Raw genomic sequence first — 9,919 nt, forward strand, 5'->3', positions numbered from 1 at the left:
GATTCAACGAGCTAGTCAAGTAAAGGCAAACTAATGACACTCTCACTACTAGGAAAAACACTACTAGTAGCGTAGGTTTTTTGCATACCAGTAGCGTGGGTATCCGCGCTACTACTACGACGCTACAACTATTTTAGCAGTAGCGCGTTTTTTACCCCACGCTACAGCTAAAAAAGTTAGTAGTAGCGCGGCGCTACCCACACTACCACTATTCCACACCTACGCTACTACTATCTAAGTACTAGTAGCGCCCCATTTACACCTACGCTACTACTATCCAAGTGCTAGTAGCGCCACATTTCCCCCTCACGCTACAACTAACTAACTAGATTTTTTTTAAAGTCGGATGCAGTATTCATGGATGGAAATCAAGACACGTCCAGTGCAAATAAACTAAGTTCACAGAACCATCTTAGCACTTGCAGCATTCATGGATACAACATTGAACATCTCAACTCGAGATCTCGAGATCCCATTTAACATTAGATGCAAACAATTAGACCGCTTCTCTAGATGTATCTACCAAGGCTCGAAGTTCAAACATCGGTAGATCCCAGCACTCCCTCCCGCCGGACGGTAGCGTCGAGGTCCTCCACCTCGGTGACCTCCGGCGTCGCAATGACCTGGATGATCATCTGTGTGGCACGGTCGCCGGGCTTCACGATGAAGTCCGCCTCCGAGTGGTTGAAGAGCACGGTGCCCACCAGGCCGCAGTAGCCCACGTCGATCACCCCTGCGCCCACGTTGGAAAGTGAAAACTTGTTAGTTGGCGTCCGCATCCAAATCCAGTAGGGTATTTTCTTTCTTTTTAGTACATGCACATGAATCAACAGTAATGCATAATAACAAGAAAAAATAACCATGAATCCTAAAGAAAAAGATCATTGTTTGGGCCAGGTTGATAGTTTTGAGGCACGGGAAAGGATAATATTGGTAAAAGTCTTCATTAACAAGAACAATGGGCTGAGATTTCTCAAATGACATATTTTTCACCAACAATGATTAATGACGAGGCATGTAGGATTTACCTGAGCAGCATCAGCATAACCTTTGGTTCTTGCAAGAACTTGAAGGCCAAGGTTCTTAGCTTCACTGACTAGCACAAGTGCAGCAGCACCGTCGCTGTACATTGAATATATAATAAGAATGTCTTTACAGTTACACATCCAGGCAAACATTGCTTTACATAACTTATATTAACCATGGAGAAAGCCTAAATTTGAGCTACGAAATAATATAGCTTCAGTACACTCTTAAGATGATACATTTACTACTGTAGATATATAGCATAGTTTGACTGCATGCTGCATATACCAAAGGTAATCTGATCGTGTAAAAATAAAGCTACAATGCTACACTAAGAAGTACCATAATTCTAAAAGAAATAGTTGAGTTTAGAGGTATTAAACAGACACACTTCGATCACAAAGATCAATATCTACTTGCTTTAATTCAAATGCTTTACTAAAGATTGTGATACCATACTTGACTCTGGCTGCATATTAATTACTCTACAATGTTTAAAGGGAGCACATTGTTTATTCATTAGTGCACAATCTTCAGAATGGGCGAAAAATTCAAAAAAATCACTCACTTAGAACTAGCGGTCATCTTCCAAAAGAAATAAATAATACTCCCTGTAGAGGGAGTGCGAATTAACAGTTCTAGTAATGCTAAAATAATTACTCCGTACATATTTTTTGTTATTCTACACTCAAAAGCATCCTCAGAAAATTCTTACAGCAGAAGTTGCTCTGCTCACCACCTTCAGGCATATGCATCACCACCTTCAGGCATATGCATCACCACCTTCAGGCATATGCATCACCACCTTCAGGCATATGCATCACCACCTTCAGCAAACGCATGCACTAGGACAACCCACGGCCATGGCGCATCGACCAATCAACCAATGCCTGTTTCCTGTATGTCACAGGCTCTCGGTTAACTTCACTAATAATCAGTACATATTTACTCACTTTGAGGGAACACATGCTATCTTTTGTCTGTACAACTTATAAAAATGTAAATACAAGAAATAAAACACAAGATTATATGCAACTGTGTAATGCTCGGAGCACATCTAGAATGACATACTTTATATGCATATCTGTAATGCCTAGGGCCTACAATAAGAAACAAATCATTAACAGACGGGACTCTTTGGAGATAAGACATTCAAATTTGGCAACAAAACCCCAAGACCCTCTTTTAGTGTTCTGTTAACTACATGTACATTAGGTACATGAGGTTCTACTGGAGCTTAGCTTGGTTCCTGCAGCACCGCAGCAGTAAATTGTAGGCAAAATAAGGCTCAGCGTGTGGGCGTTGTAGCCTGTTGGGCAATGAACATTAAGCAAAACAAATGTGGGACGATTGTGCAGTAATTGGTAACCAAAGGTGTACTCCCTGTCAGTCACCACAAAATAATTAAGCATATGCACATGAACAGAACACGCATGAGTATGAATGTAAAATAAAGATGAAACTGTTGCTCGACACTAACAGTAGGGAAGCAGATAAACAGTGCGCTGAACAAGAAACATTGGTACTTTCTACACAGTAATTAATCACGTCTATCAGACATATACTTTTTCATAAATAAACATCCTAGAACTAGCACAAATCAACTTGGGCCTCAACCAACGTACTAAAATCCGTCGCATCACCATTAGGACCTAGTACAAACCAACGTGGATGTTATTTGTGAACACATTTCATTGTCCAAACTGGGAAGTCCCTTGAATCTATCTCTCTATTAGACGACCATAGCATATTCTAATTGTTCCTAAACACTACTCCTAACTGATATGATGTTACCATCAGAGCTAAGATAGCAAAAACTACATAAAACTCTGCATCATTCCATCATGAGTGCAGTGCTCCAACAGCACAGTTGCGGGATAACAGACCTGCCGTGGTGGGTCATCATGGCCATGCTTGAGCTCGAGCAGGACCTCTTGGTCGCCCTAGGAGTAGACCCCTCCCACCCCTCCTCATCGAGCAGAGCAGGGCTGGCATCTAGGTGCGCCCCTCCTCCTCCTCGATCAGGGCAAGGTCTGTGCCCTCTTGCCATCATTGTCGTCTCTGCACCATGGTGACCTGCAGCAAAGGGACGGATAGGAGGAGAAGGTGAGGTGAGGAGGAAAGGGTGGACCCAAGCAAGGAAGGAGGGGAAGGGCCTACCTGGGCAACACCGCAGACGGATCCCGCAAGCTCCGGCCTCGCCATCGCCGATTGTGGTGGATTCTGGCAAGAACACGAGAGGCGCCCGAAACCCTAGCGGCGGGCAAGGGTGCATCCCTTGAGGCACGGATCTGGAAGGGGGGAGAGAGGGGCGGAGCTTGGGGGCATGTTGCGCGCGGCCGGAGCTCACCGGAACCGGCCGACGTGGGTGGCGGCGGCGGCGCGGAGATAGTGGGGGAGAGGAACTGGACCGAGGGTGGGGGTGAGGTTCACGAGAGAGAGTTTTTTTTGAGGGATGCACACGAGAGAGAGAGAGAGAGTTTGGTGCGGTGGGAGTGGATCGGGTGGGTTGGGGTGCAGCAGTGGATGTGTAGTAGCGTGGGGTGTGTCACCTGCACTATACCTATTCACTTAGCAGTAGCGCAGGTTTTATAACCCATGCTACTGCTATGCTCTATCGCTGAGAGATATTTACTAATAGCGCGTCTTTTTGTCATGTGGCTACCCGTAATATTTACTAGTAGCGAGGGGTCAATACAGCACGCTACTAATAATTAGCAATAGCGTGGGTCAAAATAAGGCGCTACTAGTAAGCGTCTATCTATAAGCTATTTCCTAGTAGTGTCTGTTTGTCTATATATTCACACATGTACTAATTTTGCGGTTAATACAATTCTAGCATGAATAATAAATATTTATCATAATATAAGGAAATAAATAATAACTTCATTATTGCCTCTAGGGCATATTTCCTTCATTCCCTCCATCGCTCGTTGCTGGCAGGCGCGGGACGGCCTGGCCGGGTGGCAGATATTGTGCTTGTGCGAGGGTCAGCTATGACATGGATCTCAACCTAAACGGGGTCCTAATATAACAACTTCCTTTAACAGGAAACCCAAAAGTATGTTCCATGAGCAAGAACGGAGGTACCCGAGCTTAAAACAATAACTTATCAGAGTTCTCTACATGTTAACAAGAACGACAAATGAGAAGGTATTGATGACCAAGACACCAGCGAGCCTTCCCTCATGTCTCTCTGTAACGCCCCAAGACCGGAGCTTCAGTTGCCTTCCAGGGTTTCCGGGTTTCATCGTGTGTTTTGTTTGGTCCGCTGCATTTCATCTTTGCATCATGTGCATTGCATCATGTCATCATGCCATCATGCCATTTCTTTTCTTAACTCAACTAAATAAATCGTATGGATCGTCGATCCATTTAAACCGAGGGAATTCACATGGTGATTCTCTTTACAACTTATCCTCTCGATATTTAGAGAGCTATAGTTATTATTCCAATTATGTGGAATTACCTTAACACACTTGCAAAAATCCCAATGCCTTTTATTATTTCAACTCTTGGCCTCTAACTTTGCCACATGTCCTTTCATCATTTTCCGGAACTCCACCTAATTTCTCAACATTTTTGGGCACTTCAAAAAACCTATCCTAGTTCAAACCTTTTGAATTAAATTCAAAAGAATTTGAATTTAATCTTTCAAACTTGACCTTTTTCTATTTTCCCGGACCGTGCTCATTTTTCTGAGTCCGTGAAAATTATCCCCCGTGCCCAAATTCTTCCTCTAACCTTCTCTTCTCTCTTTTCCTTTCTCCTATTTTATTGTCTCTGTTTTTGTTAAGAGTAGAATCAAGAGAGGGAGAGAAGGGAGCCCAGCAGGCCATTTGGGCCCAGCTGCATCTAACCTAGCCGGCTCCAAGGCCCACTCCCCGGCCCACCTAACCCTCTAACCTAGCCCGCACCCTGCTCTCCTCCCTTGCGCCGCCACTCCCTCCTCTCGATCTCACCCTCTCTCTCCGCAGCGCCCGAACCACCATCTTCCTCGATCCCATCTTCCTCCCGCAACCTCTCCCTCTCGATCCCTCTTCACCTCCTCGCCTCCCCGCCGCATGGCTCGGCGCCAGCGCCGCTGCTGCTTCGTCACCCGTGTCGCCATGGTCCTCCTTGTGCCGCTGCTTCTTCACCTGCGGCTCCGTCGCCCCATGTCCACGTCGCCGACCACCAGCAGGATGCCGCCGCAGCGCCTCCAGCGCCGGCCTCAACCGCCTCCTCTGCTCCGCCTCCATCGCCGGGGACCACGTCCAGCGCCCACCTCTGGGAGCTCGACGCCCCTGCCTCGTCCTCTTCTGTGGCTGTAGAAGCCTGCCGCGAGCGTGCCGCCATGCTGCTTCGCCGTCCATGGCCCTGGCCTCCTGCCACGGAGCTGCCGCTGCCGGCGTCCATCTCCTCGCCCATGCCTTCCCGTCGCTCTTCCTTCACGTGTACTGCCGCAGGAGCGCCAACGCCACCAGGCCGCCGTCCCGCGCCCAAGCTCCTCCGCCCCTGGGTTCCGTTCGCGCCGCCGTTTGCCCGGATCCGACGCCGGCCGACCAGGATCCGCTCGTCTTCGCTGTTACCAGCGCTGCAGGAACCGTGCTTCAAGTCCCCGTCGCCAATCTGGCCTTGCACATCTTGTTTGACCCAAGGAGACCCACACCGCCGGCAAGACCAAGGATGCCCGAACGAGTGCTGACCGAAACGCCTAAGTACCACTACTTCCACGACGACCGTTGTTCGCCAAGTACACTTTCGGACGCCAAGTTCCTCTTCAAAACGTATGACTACTCGGCGTTGCGTCAAGTACCCCGATGGCCGGAGCCCTCGGATCCGTCAAGTTCGTCTACGAACCGAGAACAACTACCGTCTCCGAAGAACCGTGTAGCGGAACCGTCAAGTTCGACTATGACTCGTGTACGACTACGCGGGATTCCTCGGACGCCAAGTTCAACAATGCATCAAGTTCCTCGCCGTGACCCCGAACATCTACAGAAACTCGCGCAACGATAAACATGTACCACTACCGTCGCCGAGATCGCGAGAACCTCTACCGTCGACCCTAGAGCATGCGAGAACGACTACTTCGACTACGAACGTCCCGAAAATGTCTACTTCCCCTACACCGCATCAAACTCGAACCGCTCCGATAACGCACGCTTCGAAGGTATAACCCCGAGACGACGTCCGTGAACGAATGCTTGCGATGTTTGAGATGCTCATGTTTGCACTGTGTCCAATTTGTCACTCGTTTCCTTGTCGCCAACTCGTGGGACACCCGGTATCCGGGAGCGCCCCACCATCTTCTGCACGCAACCACACACTTCTCATTTGCATCGGTATCTCAATCGAGTTACCGGAACCAGAACGTTGTCGTGGCACCATTTTCGTTACCGTTGCCGTGGCACCCCTTCCCTTTCCACCACGGTGACAAATGCTTCATAATGCTCATGTTAACATTTTCAAAAAATTGCTTAAAACTTGCATATGTCATTCGCATCATAATAACAACATTTAAAATGATTATATTTGTTGTTTCCATCAATTTGCTAAATGCATATGGGGATTTACCGGATTTGTTGTTTGTTATATCCGGCCCCATTTAAATTGTTTAGATGGTATAGTTTTGTTATGCTTCACCTCTTGCCATGTTAACCAACATTTAATATTGTGGAGTACCTAACCGAGAGTGAACTAAATAATTGATGTGGTGTTCGGTCAATATGCAACGGAGTTGCATATTGAGCTCCACTTAATTTGTAGGATTGCTTGTGCACCTTGCCATGCCATGCCTCTTTAATCCGGACATGCATCATACTTGTTTGTGCATCATGCCATGATTATGTGAGGGTTGTTTACTATGTTGTGTGCTTCTTTCCGGTGTTTGCTTTTTCGAGTTGGTTCCGGTAACGTCGTGTTGTGAGGATTCATTCGACTACGTCCGTTTGTCTTCTTCATGGACTTGTTCTTCTTCCTTGCGGGATTTCAGGCAAGATGATCATACCCTCGAAATCACTATTATCTTTGCTTTACTAGTTGCTCGCTCTTTTACTATGCCTATGCTGCGATACCTACCATTTGCTTATCATGCCTCCCATATTGTTGAACCAAGCCTCTAACCCACCTTGTCCTAGCAAACCGTTATTTGGCTATGTTACCGCTTTGCTCAGCCCCTCTTATAGCGTTGTTAGTTGCAGGTGAAGATTGAAGATTGTTCCTTGTTGGAACATGGAGATGTTGTTCCTTGTTGGAACATGTTTACTTGTTGGGATATCACAATATATCTTATTTAATTAATGCATCTATATACTTGGTAAAGGGTGGAAGGCTCGGCCTTATGCCGAGTGTTTTGTTCCACTCTTGCCGCCCTAGTTTCCGTCATATCGGTGTTATGTTCCCGGATTTTACGTTCCTTACGCGGTTGGGTTATAATGGGAACCCCTTGACAGTTCGCCTTGAATAAAACTCCTCCAGCATGGCCCAACATTGGTTTTACCATTTGCCACCTAGCCTTTTTTCCCTTGGGTTAGGCCAGCCCAAGGGTCATCTTATTTTAACCCCCCCGGGGCCAGTGCTTCTCTAAGTGTTGGTACAACCCAGAACACCGTGCAGGGCCATCCCTTGACAACTTGGGTTACATCGGCTCCTGTACGCTTAGCTTATCCAGTGTGCCCTGAGAATGAGATATGTGCAGCTCCTATCGGGATTGTCGGCACAGCGGGTGGTCTTGCTGGACTTGTTTTACCATTGTCGAGGATGTCTTGAAGAACCGGGATACCGAGTCTGATCGGAATGTCTCGGCAGGAGGTCTATTCATTCGTTGACCATGAGAGCTTGTCAAGGGCTAAGTTGGGACACCCCTGCAGGGTTATGAACTTTTGAAAGTCGTGCCCGCGGTTATGGGCAGATGGGAATTTGCTAACGTCCGGTTGTAGAAAACCGAAAGTCGACCTTAATTAAAATGCATCAACCGCGTGTGTAACCGTGATGGTCTCTTTCCGGCGGAGTCCGGGAAGTGAACACGGTTGTTGGAGTTATGCTTGACGTAGGTTGTTCTAGGATCACTTCTTGATCATAGTTTTTATCGATCGTGCTTTGCCTTCTCTTCTTGCTCTCATTTGCGTATGTTTAGCCACCATATATGCTAGTCGCTTGCTGCAGCTCCACCTCATATCTTTACCTTACCCATAAGCTTAAATAGTCTTGATCGCGAGGGTGTGAGATTGCTGCGTCCCCGTGGCTCACAGATACTTCCAAAACCAGCTTGTAGGTGCCGATGAGTTCGTGCAGACGACGCAACCAAGCTCAAGGAGGAGCTCGATGAAGATCTTGTCCTTTGTGTTGTTTCGTTCTAGTTGATCAGTAGTGGAGCCCAGTTGGGGTCGATCGGGGACCGTGTCGCATTTGGGCTTCTTCTTTTATTTTGGTTTCGTAGTCGGACCTTGATTGTATCTGGATGATGTAATGTTTTATTCATGTAATTGTGTGAAGTGGCGATTGTAAGCCAACTATGTATCTCTTTTCCCCTATTGTATTACATGGGTTGTGTGAAGATTACCTCACTTGCGACATTGCTTTCAATGCGGTTATGCCTCTAAGTCATGCTTCGACACGTGGGAGATATAGCCGCATCGAGGGTGTTACACTCTCAATCCCCCCACGAGTTGTAATTTTGCTCTTATTCAAGGGCTAGATCAGACTGTGGCAATCGACTTTCTTTGTCTCTCTTCTTTCCTCTCTTCTGCTTTGTAAGGATTATAGTTAGTGGCCATAATGTTTGATCTATGCTACCATATCCATCTTTTATAACATTGTCTAGAAGCAGATGCATTATTCCACTATTTATTTTAGTTTTCTTTTGAAGGTGCACTAAATGAGGCTATTAAATATTTATTGTGGCCATGAGCAGGAAGCATGTGCTTCCTAACTAGTACCACTTTTATTTATTCTTCTGAAATTTGGGTGCTTGTCCTTATGAAGTTTTATTGAAGGAAATATGATTAGCATAATCCTATAAAGTAGGGACATGATTTTTTGGCTCCTAGAGAGAAGCTACCCTTATATCATCGCGACCACCAAGAACTTTTTGATTTTTGTTGATAAGGTAGTAATTAAATGGGTTGTTGGGAAAAAATATTGAATGTGGGGCAAAATGGAATTATAGCAAAGAAATACCGTGTGGGCATCAGCCTCTTTCAATGGGATGGCCCAGGACAAAATCTCAGCTTGAATCTGTCGCGAAGAGCATCTTTTTGAATTGGCTTGCCTACTTGCAAAGTAAGAGTTAATGAGTCACCTAATTACAATAGTCAAATCTAATGTCCTTTTGCGAAGGCAATTTAAGCAACATGATAGAATAGTCTTCATTCCCTACAAATTGTGCTGAGACTTGAGAGGTTGATTTTTTCGGTGCAAATGGGACTTGGGAGAGGACCATATTGTTCTTAAAAGATTGTAGAGAGTAGTATGGATATGTTTTAGTCTTGTTTTCCCATATGCAAAGGAGAGAAGAGATAGGGGAAAGTACATAGGAAGAGATCACACGGAAGCAGGAAGAACATTTGTTGCTCTAAAGGAATGAACCTAGAACCAGGGATGAAGGAGACATGCAGGAAATGCAAGAAAAATATAGCATTGGAATGAAGAGGTGAAAGACCAAAGAGGTACCATGAAGAAAAGTTTCGGGGCACTTGTGTGTGATGGGTTGGCTCTAAGGAAATGATGACAATTATTAGTTATCTCATGGTTAAATTACAACTAACACATAGATGGCTCTAGCACAACATAATGTTATTGTATATTTGTCGAGTCTAGCTGATCCTACCAGAAAATGGTAGATTTGCCTTAGTAAAGGAGTACATGACATTACAATTAATGGATTTTATAACATATAATATAATCAATA

General features: G+C 45.8%; 1 long non-coding RNA gene across 2 annotated transcripts; it reads right to left on the reverse strand.

The window, feature by feature from the left end:
• Positions 1-318: 318 nt before the first annotated feature.
• LOC123150366 (uncharacterized) lies at positions 319-3,535 on the reverse strand. Of its 2 annotated transcripts, XR_006475070.1 has the most exons (5): positions 3,187-3,535; positions 2,913-3,102; positions 1,742-1,923; positions 1,029-1,122; positions 328-733 (listed from the first exon to the last, which is right to left on the reverse strand). It is a non-coding gene; the product is annotated as an uncharacterized lncRNA (long non-coding RNA). The 2 variants fall into 2 exon arrangements; XR_006475069.1 differs by having other exon boundaries at positions 319-733; positions 1,029-1,923.
• Between the last annotated feature and the right edge of the window lie 6,384 nt (positions 3,536-9,919).

This window comes from Triticum aestivum, chromosome 7A (assembly GCF_018294505.1).
Source record: "Triticum aestivum cultivar Chinese Spring chromosome 7A, IWGSC CS RefSeq v2.1, whole genome shotgun sequence".
In the NCBI taxonomy this organism is placed as follows: Eukaryota; Viridiplantae; Streptophyta; class Magnoliopsida; order Poales; family Poaceae; genus Triticum; species Triticum aestivum.